This window comes from Sinocyclocheilus grahami, unplaced genomic scaffold, assembly GCF_001515645.1.
Source record: "Sinocyclocheilus grahami isolate Dianchi unplaced genomic scaffold, SAMN03320097.WGS_v1.1 scaffold234.1, whole genome shotgun sequence".
In the NCBI taxonomy this organism is placed as follows: Eukaryota; Metazoa; Chordata; class Actinopteri; order Cypriniformes; family Cyprinidae; genus Sinocyclocheilus; species Sinocyclocheilus grahami.
In genome coordinates, this window is record NW_015505413.1 from 170,292 (window position 1) to 189,192 (window position 18,901).

Sequence of the window (18,901 nt, forward strand, 5' to 3'; positions counted from 1 at the left end):
CTATGAACTCTCTGTCTGTCTTGTTCCAGCCAAGGAGGCCGTCAGTGAAGTGAGGTGAGGTGAGGCGGTCTACTGTCTGGTTCTGGTGGTCCTCGGTTTACCACGTCTCTGAAATAAAGCCTGCAGATGGATCCACATGTCTCATGTCTTGTCAGCCCCGTTACAGAATGAAAGATTTGTCACAAATTATTATTTTACAAAATCTTGTTTCTTAGTTAAAAAATTGTTAATATTAGATTAATCACATATTTATAATGTGGTCCAAGGTTGTTGTTTTTTTTCAATAAAATTTTTCTTCATTACAAATTACATTATCAGCATGAGTAAAAAGTTGTTTCCTTTTCATTTTATGTTATTTACATTTGAATACAATAAAATATTTTTATAAAATACATTTATAGACTTTCAAAAGAAATCTATTTAAAATAAATACTGTTTTTTTTGTATTTAAAAAAATGTAAATGGTCATTTAAAAAAAAGAAATAAATGTGTCACGGTTTCCACAGAAATATTAAGCAGTAAAAACTATTTTCAACATTAAATGTTTCTTGAGCATCAAATCAGCATATCAGAATGATTTCTGAAGGATCATGTGTCACTGAAGACTGGAGTAATGATGCTGAAAATTCAGTTTTGCATCACAGGAATAAATGACATTTTACAATATATTCAAATAGAAAACAGTTCATTCAAATTGTAATAATATTTCACAATATTACCGTTTTTACTGCATTTTTAATTAAATTAATATATATATATATATATATATGTACATTTAAAGAATTTAGATAATTTCATTTTATTATCGTTATTATTATAGTTTAGTATAGTATTATAGTATTATAAGTTCCTTTTCTAAAAATTCCCACAATCCACCATAAAATAAAAGACAGCAGAAATCAAAAACACTTGCATATTTCATGATACTGTAGTTTTTAACACAATAATTCATGATAAAACAAATAATATCCAGACCGGACCTCAAAGGATATCAGTAATCATATTATACAGCAATTTGTTGATAATATTTACTGTGAAACCACATAATGGTGTCATAGTTAATTGAGTCATCAATGTTTAGTGTATCAAGACCTCTGACCAATGTTCATGATATACTGACTCACGTCACGGCAGGCCAATGAGACACAGCATGAGTGTGAGCAGCAAACACACTTCTACACTTATTCTGAAATCATGTGAATCACATAACGGTGATTTTCAAGTGTAGTTCTTGACTAAAGATGATGCAGTTAATGGCCAGTGAGATACCGCGGTCATATAATTATTAAGAGTTAAATGGGATTCATGCAAAGTATAATGATAGCATAGCTGAATTATATATATGCTCAACATCTCGTTTTTAATAGCTGACGAGTACGTGAATGGAGTCATTGCTAGCACTCTCTTAAAGGGATACTCCACCCCAAAATGAAAATTTAGTCATTAATCACTTACCCATGTCGTTCCAAACCTGTAAAAGCTTCGTTCGTCTTCAGAACACAATTTAAGATATTTTGGATGAAAACCGGGAGGGCTTGTGACTGTCACATTGACTGCCAAGTAAATAACACTGTCAAGGCCCAGAAAAGTATGAAAGACATCGTCAGAATAGTCCATCTGCCATCAGTGGTTCAGTCTTAACGTTATGAAGTGACGAGAATACTTTTTGTACACGAAGAAAACAAAAATAACGACTTTATTCAACAATTCGTCTCTCCACATCACTGTAGCGCCATTTTGGAGAATATCCGCTGAACGCAAGCAGCGTACGCTCTTCTACGTCAGCCGCGCTGCACGGATGCGCTGTTTTCGTTCAAATCAAAGCGTAAATACATGTAGAAAACGTATCCTTGTGTCGCGGCTGTCACAGAAGCGCGTACGCTGCTTGCGTTCAGCGGATATTCTCCAAAATGGCGCTACGGTGATGTGGAGAGACACAGAGGAGAGGAATTGTTGAATAAAGTCGTTATTTTTGTTTTCTTCGCATACAAAAAGTATTCTCGTCGCTTCATAACATTACGGTTGAACCACTGATGGCAGATGGACTATTCTGACGATGTGACCGTGTTGTAACATTTGTTACAGAATAATTATTTTGTTTTCTGAATAGAAGTACATACTAAGTGTGCTGATAACGTTGTTTTAAATTTTAAGCCTTGTCACATCCTCCTGTTGCTGATTTTCTTTCTTTTATTCTGAAGTAAACGAGTTTTCTACATGACCTCCGTGTAAGCGTCTCAATTCCTTGAACGTCCACTAAAATTTTTTGTAGCCAAAACCCGGGACAGCGTCATGGAATAGTCGCGAAATAAGAATCTTGTAGTTAGATCGAATTTAGAAGTGAACGTGAATTGAATGATGGCGGAACAGTTAGGGAGGATGAAAAAGAAGAGGAGAACGATCCGCAGCTCGGCAACGAAGCAGTTAGAAGAGGAGACTGGTAAAGAATCACCAGACTGTGATAAATTGCATGAGTTGCTTTCAATATTATCGACGAAGGAGGATGGTTTAGTGGATCTTGATCCAGGCATCGAAACCGAAACGCCCACGGATGATATGGAGAGGGAGATAGCTAGCACGCTGGATTACCAGGACCGCATTACTATGTAGAAATCCTGTGCAACGAGACTGATAGAGAGACAGTGCGATCAAGAGAGTGAACGGGTAAGAAATGTCAATGCAAACCACAAAAGATTGCCAGAAACACAGTCTTGCAAGTTACCCAGATTAGTTATTGAGAAGTTTGCCGGAGAAATAAGCAAATGGCAGGAGTTTTGGAGTCAGTATAAAGCCACCATTCATTCTAACGCAGCGCTGTGTAAGAAGGAGAAATTTGCTTATTTGAAAACGTACCTAGCTGATGTAGCGGCAAATGCGGTCTCAGGGCTCACTCTAACAGACACTAATTACGACGTAGCCATTGAGTTGTTACAGAATAGATTAGGAAGGAAGGATATCGTCGTCAGTGCTCACATGTCATAATTGCTTAATTTGACTCCTGTAAAGAGATCGTCAGGCATTAAGGCCCTGGAAAGTTTATATGATGAATGTGAAATCGCTGGGTGTTCCATGTGACACTTATGGCAGTCTGTTGTGTCCAGTGTTATTCCAATTGATGCCAGAGGACATTGCTTTAGCCTATACTCGTCAGTTGGACTCTGATGGTGAATGGAAAGTGCCTGAGCTTATTCAGTTTCTACAAAAGAAAGGGCAAAGCAGAGAGAGAGCCCTGCAACTTACTAAATCAGAAAGCTCAAACACATAGCAAAATTTTGTAGGGTAAAGGGAATTTCCTGCGCTAAGTTTGGACGTAAGCATCATTTGTCCATCTGTGAGCAAAATGACACGCAGTCTGATGTTAACCATGACAGTGCAGAAGACAGTAACACTAGCTCTGAAGCTGTAGTGTCATCGGTGTCAAGTACTGTGAAACCAAGGGCTGATGGACAAACGACTGTACTGCTTCAGACAGTTAAAGTGTGGATAGAGGGTCCGGCAGGTAGAAAATTAGTACGTTGCTTGTTGAATGGAGGCAGTCAAAGAAGTTTTGTGCATGAGAGTTAATTAGAGAGAAGCTGAATCTTCACACTCTCGGAGCTGAGTGCCCTGTAATTGCAGAACGTAACATTGTGAAGTTGACACTTGAAAGTGTATAGAATACGAATCAAAGAACAGAAATCACAGCAATTGGAACTCCTCAAGTCTGTACTGCTATCATGAAAGTTCCTGGGCCCTCATTTATCAACAGTGCGAAGAAAATGTTCTATATTTTATCCTACCAATGAAATTTAGAATGTGCCTAAGTACAAGAAAATCCGTATTTATCAGACGTGCGCACGCAGTTCTTACGCACATGAGTAAGCAATCATTGTTGATAAATCCCACATGTGCGTAAGTAACATGCTCGTTCACGTTCATGGTCATTTGCATTTGGAAACACCTCCAATGAACCATATATGGTGACAACACCTCCCTTTATAAATCACATGAATGCATGTGTCCTCACCGAAGTCATGGCAAAGAAAGCAATACCGACTGAGAAGCCATTCTGTGCTCTCACTCTCTTTGAAAACGTGTACTATGCGGAGCGCATTGTTTGCCAAGTCTTCCAATAACGCAAGATAAGCCACTGTACTGAGACAACCATTTGTCACAGCTGTCTTTTATAGTGTTTGACACCAATTACGCAAATTGTCTGTTTAAAACCAGACAAATGATAAATTGAGTGTTTTATAATGAAAGGAAACACAGGACATATGTGGATTGCTTAATGCATACTGTGACACTCTTAAATGCTTTTTATGTGTAGTGTCGCTATTCTACCACTAGATACTCTGCATAAGCATGCTCAGAGGTGTGCTTATATTTACACACATTTCTACGTATAAGTACAAGTTGGTAGATCCCACACTTTGCGTGAAACCGTTCTTACGCACACATCTGTGCGTACGCACTGTTGATAAACGAGACCCCTGGAGAACATGTGCAAAAGAAGCTCGAAGCTAAGTGTCTGCAACTTGCAGATTTTTTCTCGGAGGACACTAATGATTCTGAGCTTTCAGTGTTAATAGGAGCAGACTATTACTGGCAAGTGATGTCAGGAAAAGTCAAGAGATTAACCAAATCTCTTGTAGCCCTGGAAAGTATTTCCGGATGGGCTGTACAAGGACCAATTCCCATGTCTAGTGTAACAGACACAACATGCATGAAGCTGTACAACATTTGAACCAGACAGTAACCTTTAAGGATGAACGTTATCAGGTTGAGATACCCTGGAAACCAGATAATCCAGAACCACCAAACCACCTTCAGGGTGGCTAAGAAAAGGTTTGAAAAGTTGCAGAAAAGACTAAAAGCAGACGTAACATTTTCCACAGAATACAGAGATGTAATACAAGACTATTTACAGCATGGCATTTGTGAAGATGTTCCAGTAACTGACTTGAAAGAAGACAAAACAGATACTGTTGAATACTATTTGCCACACCATGCTGTGCTTAGAGAAGACAAAACAACAACTAAACTAAGGGTAGTATTTGATACATCCTCACACGAGGAGGGTTGGCCATCACTAAACGACTGGACCAAACTTGAATCCTGATTTGCTAGATGTGCTTATCAAGTTCCGATTGCACAAAATTGCATTCACTGCTGACATCACCATCACCGTTTTTGCAGATTGCTCTGGCAGAAAAGGAAAAGCATGCTGTCAGGTTTCTGTGGCTATATGGTCCTCCATCTGATGACACTAAAAATGAGTTGCGCATTATGCGAATGTGAAACATGGTTTTCGGAATTTCCCCAAGCCCGTTCCTATTAGCCGCAACTATTATACACCCCATTCAACAAAAGGAGTCAGAACAGCCTAAGGCAGTTGAAGCCTTAAGAGAATCGCTTTATGTGATTGATTTTATAGCATGCTCTCATGATGTGGACGAGGCTTACACTATTTTCCACATCTGCCAGAGACATCCTACTAGATGCAGGAATGAAACTGTGTGAATGGGTGACAAATTCATCAGAACTGAGAGCAAGATGGGCAGGAAGTGAAATGGAGCAAAAAATCTGGTATCGGATAGCAGTGGAAATGTGCTAAAAGTATTAGGTTTAGTATGGAGAGCAGAAAGTGATGACTTTGTGTTTGATTTCAAGCAACTGTTGAGTGTTTTGGAGGGGAAGGCCAACACAAAGAGAAATGTGTTGCAAACATCATCCCGCATTTTTGATCCTATTGGGTTCTTGACTCCCTTCACTATTAGAGTGAAATGTCTTCTTCAGGAAATGTGGGAAAGGGGACTTAGTTGGGATCACCAGTTACCTCCAGATTTAACAAGAGTGTGGAACTAGTGGTGTTCTGAAGTGCCCCAGCTTCACTTGATAGCTATACCAAGGTGGAATGAAATTGAGATCCAACCTAACATTGAAACACAAATTGCATTTGTTTTGTGATGCTAGTGAAAAGGTGTACAGTGCAGTTGCATACTTGCAGGGAAAAAATGAAAGTGGAGAAACTGTAACCAGTTTTGTAGCATCAAAAGCAAGGATTGCTCCTTTGAAGAAGCTCACTTTACCGCATTTAAAGCTAATGCGAGCTTTAATCAGAGCTAGAATAGGACATAATCTGCTGCGTCCCTTGAAGATGGAAAAGCATCAAATTCAAATGTGGACAAATTCAGTAATTGAATGCATTACATTGGATTCAGAGCTCTGCACAAAAATGGAAACCATTTATAGCTAATAGAGTAGCTGAGATTCAGAATCTCACAAATCCAGAATCGTGGTCACATTGTAACGGAAAAAAACAATCGTTGGATTTAACGTAATATAAAGTGCTGCGAATAACAGCATGGATAAAGAGGTTCATAACCAATGCTCAACCCAGATGCAAAATCCAAGGTGAACTCACAACAGAAGAGCTACTTGCAGCTGAAAAATACTGGATAAGGATAACTCAGGAGCAGAGTTTTAGCAAGGAAATAAATTTGCTCAGACTAGGTCAAATGGTTGACAAGGACTCTAAAATTAAGGATTTGAAACAGTTCTTAGATGAGGATGGACTCATTAGTTTAGGAGGACGATTGCAACAGTCCGAGTTCAGTTTCCAAGAGCGGCACCCATGGGTGCTCCCCACAAAGCAAAGATACTCTAAATTGCTAGTTAAAAGTTGTCATGAAACAGTGATGCATTCAGGGGTAAGAGACACACTGGTTCAGGTGAGAGAGAAATATTGGATTTTACATGGTCGACAGCTTGTGAAACTAATTGTAGGACACTGTCATGTTTGTAAAACATTAACCGCAAAACCAGCTCAACAAACTATTGCGCCTCTGCCAAGGGATAGACTTACTGAAGCGCCACCCTTTGAAATTACTGGCATGGATTTTGCTGGCTCCTTATATGTCAAATCAAATGAGACATCAAAAAAGGCATACGTTGCACTTTTTACATGTACTGTTACAATAAGCAAATGGCAGGAGTTTTGGAGTCAGTATAAAGCCGCCATTCATTCTAACGCAGCGCTGTGTAAGAAGGAGAAATTTGCTTATTTGAAAACGTACCTAGCTGATGTAGCGGCAAATGCGGTCTCAGGGCTCACTCTAACAGACACTAATTACGACGTAGCCATTGAGTTGTTACAGAATAGATTAGGAAGGAAGGATATCGTCGTCAGTGCTCACATGTCATAATTGCTTAATTTGACTCCTGTAAAGAGATCGTCAGGCATTAAGGCCCTGGAAAGTTTATATGATGAATGTGAAATCGCTGGGTGTTCCATGTGACACTTATGGCAGTCTGTTGTGTCCAGTGTTATTCCAATTGATGCCAGAGGACATTGCTTTAGCCTATACTCGTCAGTTGGACTCTGATGGTGAATGGAAAGTGCCTGAGCTTATTCAGTTTCTACAAAAGAAAGGGCAAAGCAGAGAGAGAGCCCTGCAACTTACTAAATCAGAAAGCTCAAACACATAGCAAAATTTTGTAGGGTAAAGGGAATTTCCTGCGCTAAGTTTGGACGTAAGCATCATTTGTCCATCTGTGAGCAAAATGACACGCAGTCTGATGTTAACCATGACAGTGCAGAAGACAGTAACACTAGCTCTGAAGCTGTAGTGTCATCGGTGTCAAGTACTGTGAAACCAAGGGCTGATGGACAAACGACTGTACTGCTTCAGACAGTTAAAGTGTGGATAGAGGGTCCGGCAGGTAGAAAATTAGTACGTTGCTTGTTGAATGGAGGCAGTCAAAGAAGTTTTGTGCATGAGAGTTAATTAGAGAGAAGCTGAATCTTCACACTCTCGGAGCTGAGTGCCCTGTAATTGCAGAACGTAACATTGTGAAGTTGACACTTGAAAGTGTATAGAATACGAATCAAAGAACAGAAATCACAGCAATTGGAACTCCTCAAGTCTGTACTGCTATCATGAAAGTTCCTGGGCCCTCATTTATCAACAGTGCGAAGAAAATGTTCTATATTTTATCCTACCAATGAAATTTAGAATGTGCCTAAGTACAAGAAAATCCGTATTTATCAGACGTGCGCACGCAGTTCTTACGCACATGAGTAAGCAATCATTGTTGATAAATCCCACATGTGCGTAAGTAACATGCTCGTTCACGTTCATGGTCATTTGCATTTGGAAACACCTCCAATGAACCATATATGGTGACAACACCTCCCTTTATAAATCACATGAATGCATGTGTCCTCACCGAAGTCATGGCAAAGAAAGCAATACCGACTGAGAAGCCATTCTGTGCTCTCACTCTCTTTGAAAACGTGTACTATGCGGAGCGCATTGTTTGCCAAGTCTTCCAATAACGCAAGATAAGCCACTGTACTGAGACAACCATTTGTCACAGCTGTCTTTTATAGTGTTTGACACCAATTACGCAAATTGTCTGTTTAAAACCAGACAAATGATAAATTGAGTGTTTTATAATGAAAGGAAACACAGGACATATGTGGATTGCTTAATGCATACTGTGACACTCTTAAATGCTTTTTATGTGTAGTGTCGCTATTCTACCACTAGATACTCTGCATAAGCATGCTCAGAGGTGTGCTTATATTTACACACATTTCTACGTATAAGTACAAGTTGGTAGATCCCACACTTTGCGTGAAACCGTTCTTACGCACACATCTGTGCGTACGCACTGTTGATAAACGAGACCCCTGGAGAACATGTGCAAAAGAAGCTCGAAGCTAAGTGTCTGCAACTTGCAGATTTTTTCTCGGAGGACACTAATGATTCTGAGCTTTCAGTGTTAATAGGAGCAGACTATTACTGGCAAGTGATGTCAGGAAAAGTCAAGAGATTAACCAAATCACTTGTAGCCCTGGAAAGTATTTCCGGATGGGCTGTACAAGGACCAATTCCCATGTCTAGTGTAACAGACACAACATGCATGAAGCTGTACAACATTTGAACCAGACAGTAACCTTTAAGGATGAACGTTATCAGGTTGAGATACCCTGGAAACCAGATAATCCAGAACCACCAAACCACCTTCAGGGTGGCTAAGAAAAGGTTTGAAAAGTTGCAGAAAAGACTAAAAGCAGACGTAACATTTTCCACAGAATACAGAGATGTAATACAAGACTATTTACAGCATGGCATTTGTGAAGATGTTCCAGTAACTGACTTGAAAGAAGACAAAACAGATACTGTTGAATACTATTTGCCACACCATGCTGTGCTTAGAGAAGACAAAACAACAACTAAACTAAGGGTAGTATTTGATACATCCTCACACGAGGAGGGTTGGCCATCACTAAACGACTGGACCAAACTTGAATCCTGATTTGCTAGATGTGCTTATCAAGTTCCGATTGCACAAAATTGCATTCACTGCTGACATCACCATCACCGTTTTTGCAGATTGCTCTGGCAGAAAAGGAAAAGCATGCTGTCAGGTTTCTGTGGCTATATGGTCCTCCATCTGATGACACTAAAAATGAGTTGCGCATTATGCGAATGTGAAACATGGTTTTCGGAATTTCCCCAAGCCCGTTCCTATTAGCCGCAACTATTATACACCCCATTCAACAAAAGGAGTCAGAACAGCCTAAGGCAGTTGAAGCCTTAAGAGAATCGCTTTATGTGATTGATTTTATAGCATGCTCTCATGATGTGGACGAGGCTTACACTATTTTCCACATCTGCCAGAGACATCCTACTAGATGCAGGAATGAAACTGTGTGAATGGGTGACAAATTCATCAGAACTGAGAGCAAGATGGGCAGGAAGTGAAATGGAGCAAAAAATCTGGTATCGGATAGCAGTGGAAATGTGCTAAAAGTATTAGGTTTAGTATGGAGAGCAGAAAGTGATGACTTTGTGTTTGATTTCAAGCAACTGTTGAGTGTTTTGGAGGGGAAGGCCAACACAAAGAGAAATGTGTTGCAAACATCATCCCGCATTTTTGATCCTATTGGGTTCTTGACTCCCTTCACTATTAGAGTGAAATGTCTTCTTCAGGAAATGTGGGAAAGGGGACTTAGTTGGGATCACCAGTTACCTCCAGATTTAACAAGAGTGTGGAACTAGTGGTGTTCTGAAGTGCCCCAGCTTCACTTGATAGCTATACCAAGGTGGAATGAAATTGAGATCCAACCTAACATTGAAACACAAATTGCATTTGTTTTGTGATGCTAGTGAAAAGGTGTACAGTGCAGTTGCATACTTGCAGGGAAAAAATGAAAGTGGAGAAACTGTAACCAGTTTTGTAGCATCAAAAGCAAGGATTGCTCCTTTGAAGAAGCTCACTTTACCGCATTTAAAGCTAATGCGAGCTTTAATCAGAGCTAGAATAGGACATAATCTGCTGCGTCCCTTGAAGATGGAAAAGCATCAAATTCAAATGTGGACAAATTCAGTAATTGAATGCATTACATTGGATTCAGAGCTCTGCACAAAAATGGAAACCATTTATAGCTAATAGAGTAGCTGAGATTCAGAATCTCACAAATCCAGAATCGTGGTCACATTGTAACGGAAAAAAACAATCGTTGGATTTAACGTAATATAAAGTGCTGCGAATAACAGCATGGATAAAGAGGTTCATAACCAATGCTCAACCCAGATGCAAAATCCAAGGTGAACTCACAACAGAAGAGCTACTTGCAGCTGAAAAATACTGGATAAGGATAACTCAGGAGCAGAGTTTTAGCAAGGAAATAAATTTGCTCAGACTAGGTCAAATGGTTGACAAGGACTCTAAAATTAAGGATTTGAAACAGTTCTTAGATGAGGATGGACTCATTAGTTTAGGAGGACGATTGCAACAGTCCGAGTTCAGTTTCCAAGAGCGGCACCCATGGGTGCTCCCCACAAAGCAAAGATACTCTGAATTGCTAGTTAAAAGTTGTCATGAAACAGTGATGCATTCAGGGGTAAGAGACACACTGGTTCAGGTGAGAGAGAAATATTGGATTTTACATGGTCAACAGCTTGTGAAACTAATTGTAGAACACTGTCATGTTTGTAAAACATTAACCGCAAAACCAGCTCAACAAACTATTGCGCCTCTGCCAAGGGATAGACTTACTGAAGCGCCACCCTTTGAAATTACTGGCATGGATTTTGCTGGCTCCTTATATGTCAAATCAAATGAGACATCAAAAAAGGCATACGTTGCACTTTTTACATGTACTGTTACTCGGGCGGTGCATTTACAATTAGTGTCAGATCAGACCACAGAGAAATTTCTCCTCGCTCTGAAAAGATTTATAGCAAGAATAGGTCTATACACTCGGACAACGCAAAAACGTTTAAAAGGGCAGACCAAGATTTGAAAGAACTGTGGAAGTCCTTTAAAATCTCTGAGCTTACGGAGCTCTTTTCTTCAAGGTTTATTCCTTGGAAATTTATTGTGGAGCGTGCTGCTTGGTGGGGAGGCTTTTGGGAGAGACTTGTTAGATCAGTAAAGAATTGTCTGAAAAACGTCCTAGGAAAAAAACTCACTAAACTTTGAAGAGATGACTACTATATTGACAGAAGTGGAAGAAGTTTTGAATTCTAGACCACTTTCATACATACACAGTGACACACAGATTAGCCCCAACCTTTAACACATTCACATTTCTTGATAGGAAAAAGATTAACCTCTCTGCCACCCGAAACTGTGGTCTCAGGGTCAACTTCCTCAAATCTAACCAAAGATCATGCTGTACGCCGATGGAAGTACAGAAAGAGTCCCCTGACTACCTTTTGGAACCGTTGGTGTAAGGACTATTTATTCGTACTTCAACAGGCAGTGTGTTAAAAAGACCTGTGCAACTTATATATCCCTTAGAATTGTGTTAATTAAACATCCTTAAAATAAGTATTGATGAACCTAGTTCATTGGGCGGGAGGATGTTGTAACCGTTGTTACAGAATAATTATTTTGTTTTCTGAATAGAAGTACATACTAAGTGTGCTGAGAACGTTGTTTTAAATTGTAAGCCTTGTCGCGTCCTCCTGTCGCTGTTTTTCTGTCTTTTATTCTGAAGTAAATGAGTTTTCTACATGACCTCTGTGTAAGCGTCTCAATTCCTCGAACTTTCACTAACAGACCGACAGCCATTACAGTGTGTTAGCGGCATTTCACACCTGTCATCTTTTATTACAGCCAGTAAAGGTTGACTGAATCTCTGGAGAGAGCTGGATAGGGTTGGGTATCGTTTGGTTTTCTTTTTATTTATAAAGAATATCTCTTTGGATTAGAGACTTTAGTCTTTGCAACTTTACAAATCTTCTTTATGCACCAAGAGCTTGTAACACTTCAAAGAGAAAGGAAAAATTTAAATCGCATCATATGACCCCTTTAAGCATGTTTAGCTTAGTTAACGGAAGGCTACCTGCTGCCATCAGAGCAAGTGTAATTACTGCATTCACGCGCTCCTCCGATGCTCTCATTTCCCGAGCTGTGCTTTTAAGTCGGAATGTGAAAACAACATGGACACACTCGTTACTACAAAGACTTGTTGGATTTGTATTATTAGAACTTTCTGACTTGAGTTCACGTGCATTTTCTCAGTCGGGAAATTATTTTTCACGTGCGGTACCGGTGGTGATGCTTCTTACGTCCATTTCGGAGAAACAGAGGACAAATATTTCAATCGATCGCTCAGGCATGGCACTGAAATGAGGCACCGAAATCTGCGTTCGGATTTGGTTCTAGTACATACCAGTTACATAGGTACTGGTGCCATATTGGTACCGGGTTTCGGTACCCAACCCTAGAGTGACAAATCAGCCAATCAGAGTGCAGAGTCATTTGACTCCTATGAACCTTTTGTTTTTTGAATCAAAGACATAAAATGTGACTTAGTAAAGTTTGATTCCGGATTTAATGTTTTTTATGAGCCAGTTCTTTTTAGTGAAAATATGCAGTGCGAAAAATGTAGTTTGACTCCCGAACAAATTACCCCTATGAACCAGTTCTTTTCAGTGATTCAAAACATACAGCAGGCAAAAAATGTAGTTTGATTCCTGAACAAATGACTCCTTTGAGCAGGTTCTTTTTAGTGATTCAAAAACATACAGCAAGGAAAATGTAATTTGATTTCCAAACAAATTACTCCTATGAACTCTTTCTTTTTACTGATTCAAAAACACAAAGATGTGAAAAATGTAGTTTGATTCCTGAATAAATGACTCCTATGAACTGGTTCTACTTAGATATTAAAAAACAAAGCATGAAAAATGTACATTTCAAAAATATAAATCCCAAATGAATAACTCTTTTGAGTCTGTTCTTTAAAGTGATTAAATAACATACAGTGCGACCAGTGAAGTTTGATTCCTGAATGAATGATTTTACTGATTCTATTTAATGACATAAATATTTAATAACGTACAGCAAGACTAGTGTAGTTTAATTCCAGAATTAATGACTCTTATGAGCCGGTTCGTTTATATGATTCAAAAACATACAGCTTTAAAAATGTAGATGGATTCCCAAACAGACAACACTTATGAGCTGGTTCTTTAAATGTATCAGAGACAGATGTTGTCAAATGAGCGTTTGATGCATTTGTCTGTGTATGTGTTTATGTACCTGGACCACAGACAGTGGATTTGATTCCAGTTTGTTCCAGAGCAGGTACTCTGTTCACGGCACCATCAATGTGCTGCATAAAGACGTCCCAGTCCAGATCAAACAAGCTGAAGGCAAAATTATTAGACACCTGCAGGATCACAGAACAAATACACAATTTTATAGCCACACACAATAATGGAGTGACCTGGTCAGAAGTAATAAGCTCACTGAATCTCATATAAAGCTCATAAATCCAGCACTGAATCTATGATTCAGGAGGAAGGTCTTACTGGATGATAACATGTCACTGACATGTAACATATGTACCTCCAATCATGTTAAACTACTGGTGTCCAATTGACCCTTTACCAAACCCTACGGAGGATATGTGCATTTGGAGTTTTAAAAGCCTGCCACAGGATAAAAAAAAGGTAATTGCAACATTTCAATCACAAAAAAGTCCCACAAAAGACAGAAATGCGAGATATAAACTCAGAATTATGACTTTTTTTCCAAACAACTCAAACTTTCCTTATCTCACAATTCTATTTTTTGTTTCCGCCACAGAATAAAAAACTAAAAATGAATTACAACTTTTTATCTCACAATGGACCCTTTTTTCACAAGACTGTGAGGACACATTTAATGATCATCAGCATCGTAAATCCTCTAAATCCTCTTTTTTATATTTATATCTTTTTTTAAAATGCATGTACATTTATAACACTATACTTTGTATTATATCACATTTGCATCAAATTTCAAAATAACTAGTTAACGCTAATGCGAGGGTGTTTCAAATGCAGCGTCTATGGGAGGGATGGACATTTTTATTTTTTATTTTTTTTAAGTCATGAATAGTCATCAATAGTCATTGCTATTTCAGCAAATGGGAATGCAAAAAATATATTTGTGGTACTCTCCCATTCACTGCTGTTGAATTTAATCCAACTATGACGACTTCCGCTGCTGAGAAACCAGGAAATGTGAAAAAGGTCCATTCACATTTTTTTCTCCTTTGAATTGCGAGTTTATATCTCACAATTTGGACTTTACATCTTGCAATTTGAATGTTGTATCTCTCAATTCGGATTTACATCTCTCGATTCAGATTTTATAGCTTGTAATTCATACTTTCATAGTGCAATTTGGACTTTACATCTTGCAATTCAGATTTTATAGCTTGTAATTCGTAATTTCATTGTGCAATTCGGACGTATTTCGCAATTCAGACTTCACATCTCGCAGTGTGGATTCTACATCTTGAATTTCGGGCATTATACAGTATCTTGCAATTCAGACTGTACGTTTCTCAATTCTGAGTTTATATCTTACAAATTGGACTTTACATCTCGCAATTCAAGTTTTACATCTTACAATTCGTGCATCATATCTTGCAATTCAGATGCTATACCTCGCAATTTAGATGTTATATATATCAATTCGAACTTTACATTTCTCAATTCTGAGTTTCACAATTCTGACTTTATATCTCGCAATTCAAACTTTACACTTTTCAATCCAGAGTATTTCACAATTTGAAGTTTATATCTTGCAATTTGGAGCATATCTGTCAATTCGAACATTATATCTCGCAATTCAGACTTTACATTTCTCAATTTACACTTTACATCTCGCAATTCTGACTTGATATCTCAATTCGGTCTTAGTATCTCGCAACAGCTTTCTTTTTTCTGAATTCTAAGTTTATATCTTGCAATTGTGAGTTTATATCTTGCAAATTCTGACTTTATATCTATATATCTATTACAGTGACATTATATATATATATTACATCTATATACATTAGAGTGAAGTCAGTTTTATTCTTTACAGCATAATAAGACATCTATTAAAAACTTTTATAGAGTCAGTTTTGATTTCATGTTAATTTTACGGAACAGACTGAACCTCCTCCCACTATCTGCATAGCTCCAACTTCACTTTCTTGGCACAACAAGCATGCTTCCCCCATGAACACTTCTCAATTTGTAATTTTATTTAAGCAAAGTCCTCTGCTTGTCACTGTCTTCTCTCGCTGCCACAGGGGACTGTCAATGAACTCAAAACCATGGGATGGAAAGAAGCAGCAGACGGTGTGAGCAATCTGACAGCTGATGAAATGCTGATCGCAAAAATAGGGAGAATATGTGGCCGGTGTGGAGCAGACTGAAGTGTAAAAATAAAACTGTAGAGGCTGCATGTGCTGAGAAACCGGCCAGGCTTCACAGCGTATCATTAAGAGTTTCAGACGGGCGCAGTTTCTTCAAACACATTTCTCAAATCCTTCAACTTCCCTAAGATATTGATCCGTTTCATAGCATGACTGTTGCTTTCTCTAGTGAAAGCGTGAGCTGACAGAGGGTGAATTTAATGAGAAAGTTTAGTTACACACAGAATACTGCTGGCTGGAGATCATATAAAGGCAATGCTGTGTAAATGTGGTCAAATGGGAGGCAACAGGGTAAAAAACCTGATCTCCAGACATCGATACACTGGAACATCTGTAGACAAACGCACTCACAAACACACACACGCTACGTATGGGATATCACACTACTGTACAGTAATACTTTTTACAATTTCTGCAGTATATTGTGCACAGTATGCGATTTTCCTGACAAATTAATTTGATATTAGTGCAATGAGCCCCATATAAGTTACATTAAATCTCCTTTTTTGACTTCTTATTTGATTGGACTGAACAACGTTACATACTGTTTCAGACACTTAAATTCTATGCAGTATATACACTAAATATAGAATTAAAGCTGTACATGAAAGATTATTGAAGTATGATCGACAAAAAAAATACTATTTCATACTTTCTACTTCAGCATTTCATGTTTAATTCAATCTGTTTCTTTGCAGTATCTTTATTATTAATTATTTAAATACTTAATTATTTGTGACATTTATTAGCAATTTCTGAGTAAAAATTGTTTCACCATCAGAAGGTTTATTATTGTTAACTAAAACCATAAAAACCATATTCATTACTTGAAATGAAATGAACTAACTGAAATAAAATAAAATTTCAAAATACTTAAAATAATTTTAATTTTAATTTAATTTGAAGTACTAAAGTAAAACGAAATAAACTAAAACAAATAAAAACTATATAGACATATTAAAAATTAAAAATTAAAATATAGAAATGACAACACAACAAAATGACTAAAACTTTAACTAAAATTAAAATGAAACTAAAATAATAGTAAAAGTAATGATACTAATTCCAAAAAGTAGAAAATAGAATATAAATTATACTAAATAAACGCTGGTATAGGCTCAGTTAAAGTCTAAACTGAGAAACAACATGAAGAGATTTAAAAGGAGACATATACAGAGTTCTGACATCATTATCACATGGCACAGCTGATTCTCTCCAGTATCGGTAGCCAATGAGCTCGCTGCTCAACATTCATATATATGATTAGTGTTTGCAGTAGCAGTTGCAGCTTGCTTCAGAAACCCTCCACCTTCCCCAGCTCCACCTGTATAGATCTGCTACGCGGTGACTCATGTATGCTATATGGGGGTTATTTCATGTATATTTGCAGCAGCAATATTTCTTACATGCTCACAGCAGCATGTTGTGGATGTATTGGCAGTAGCAGAAGTCTCGGTGCTTGCTCTGTCTCAGCAGCAGCAGCAGCAGCAGCGTAGCAGATCGATCATTGTCATGTACATTACCACGCAAATCCCTCCGAGAGTTGTCATGACAGAAATAACGTTAAAAGGGTCATATGATTCTATTTCAAGTATTCCTTTCTCTTTGGAGTGTTACAAGCTGTTCATGCATATAAAAGATCTGTAAAGTTGCAAAGACTGAAGTCTCAAACCCAAAGAGATATTCTTTAAGTTAAGATTCATTAAAACACACTCACACAAATCTACGTCCCTGTGTTTATGCAAAGAAATTATCGCTGTGGTATTGTTGTCGCCGCCATGTCATGGAGACGCTGTGTGTTTCCAAATATGATAAGGGGCATAACATTTCCGTTTTCGAGGTATTCAGCTAATCACAGCGCACTGGATAGCTGGCCAATCAAAGCACGCCGCGCTTTGGAGTACATAAAACTCAAATTCTTCAGACTTAAACAAATGCATCAGGATTTTTCTGTCATTAGGTCATTTCAGAATGATCCCATTTATGAGACGAGTGCACACGAATACCAACATTAATGCCTTGGTTGAGAATTTCCTATAAGCTGATATTGAAAAATAAACAAATAAAAGATCACTAAAAATAAAATTAGAACTGTAGTACAAAAGATGGACATACATTTTCAGTGTTAAATTAAAATGTTTCAGAGTTGGTATTGTTAACTAAATCTAAAATCTTTAATTATGTTTTTGACAACTGAAAAAAATATATAAATATTAGATGAAAACCTTAAACTAAAAGAATACATCTTGCCTTTGCAACTAAATGGAATTAAATAAGTCTAAGTTAAAGTACTACAATTACTCAAATTTAAAATTACATAAATTAAAGCTGAATAGAAATACTGAAAAAAACTAAACGACAAAAGCACATAACAGAATTACTAAAACTAAAATTAAAATGAAAACAAAATATAAAAGCTCATTCAAAATAGTAATAAATATTATTAATATATATAAATAATACTAAAATAAGACTGAAATGTTTGTAAAATGTTTTTAAAAATTAACTTTGTTAGATAATAGAAAAGTTAATCTAAATGTAAAAACAGGCAGAAATTAGCATGCACAATTATCCAATATCAACCGATGCGAATTTAAAATCATTAATATCAGCCGATGACCAGTATGGTACATTATGAATCACTAACAAGAAACATACTTTGAGAAATTGAGGAAACATCAGTTACGCACCTAATGCGCACATGAAATGCACATCAAATCAACTTGTAAGTGGAAACTACCCAGAAGCAGTGTGTGATCATGCATATCTGAACTAAAATATAAGTTGTGGAACTCAAACCAAAGACAGAAAATATATCACATAAACAACAATAGCAAAAAATATGGAAAGAATAGCAACTAACTAAAATTAAAATGAAAACAAAATATAAAAGCTCATTCAAAATAGTAATAAATATTATTAATATATATAAATAATACTAAAATAAGACTGAAATGTTTGTAAAATGTTTTTAAAAATTAACTTTGTTAGATAATAGAAAAGTTAATCTAAATGTAAAAACAGGCAGAAATTAGCATGCACAATTATCCAATATCGACCGATGCGAATTTAAAATCATTAATATCAGCCGATGACCAGTATGGTACATTATGAATCACTAACAAGAAACATACTTTGAGAAATTTTGAGGAAACAACAGTTACGCACCTAATGCGCACATGAAATGCACATCAAATC

The 18,901-nt window shown here is 37.4% G+C and overlaps 1 pseudogene; it reads right to left on the bottom strand.

Annotated features, from left to right (window-relative positions):
- The window catches only part of LOC107597666 (sarcosine dehydrogenase, mitochondrial-like), a 65,656-nt pseudogene that overhangs the window by 41,197 nt on the left and 5,558 nt on the right, over positions 1-18,901 (bottom strand).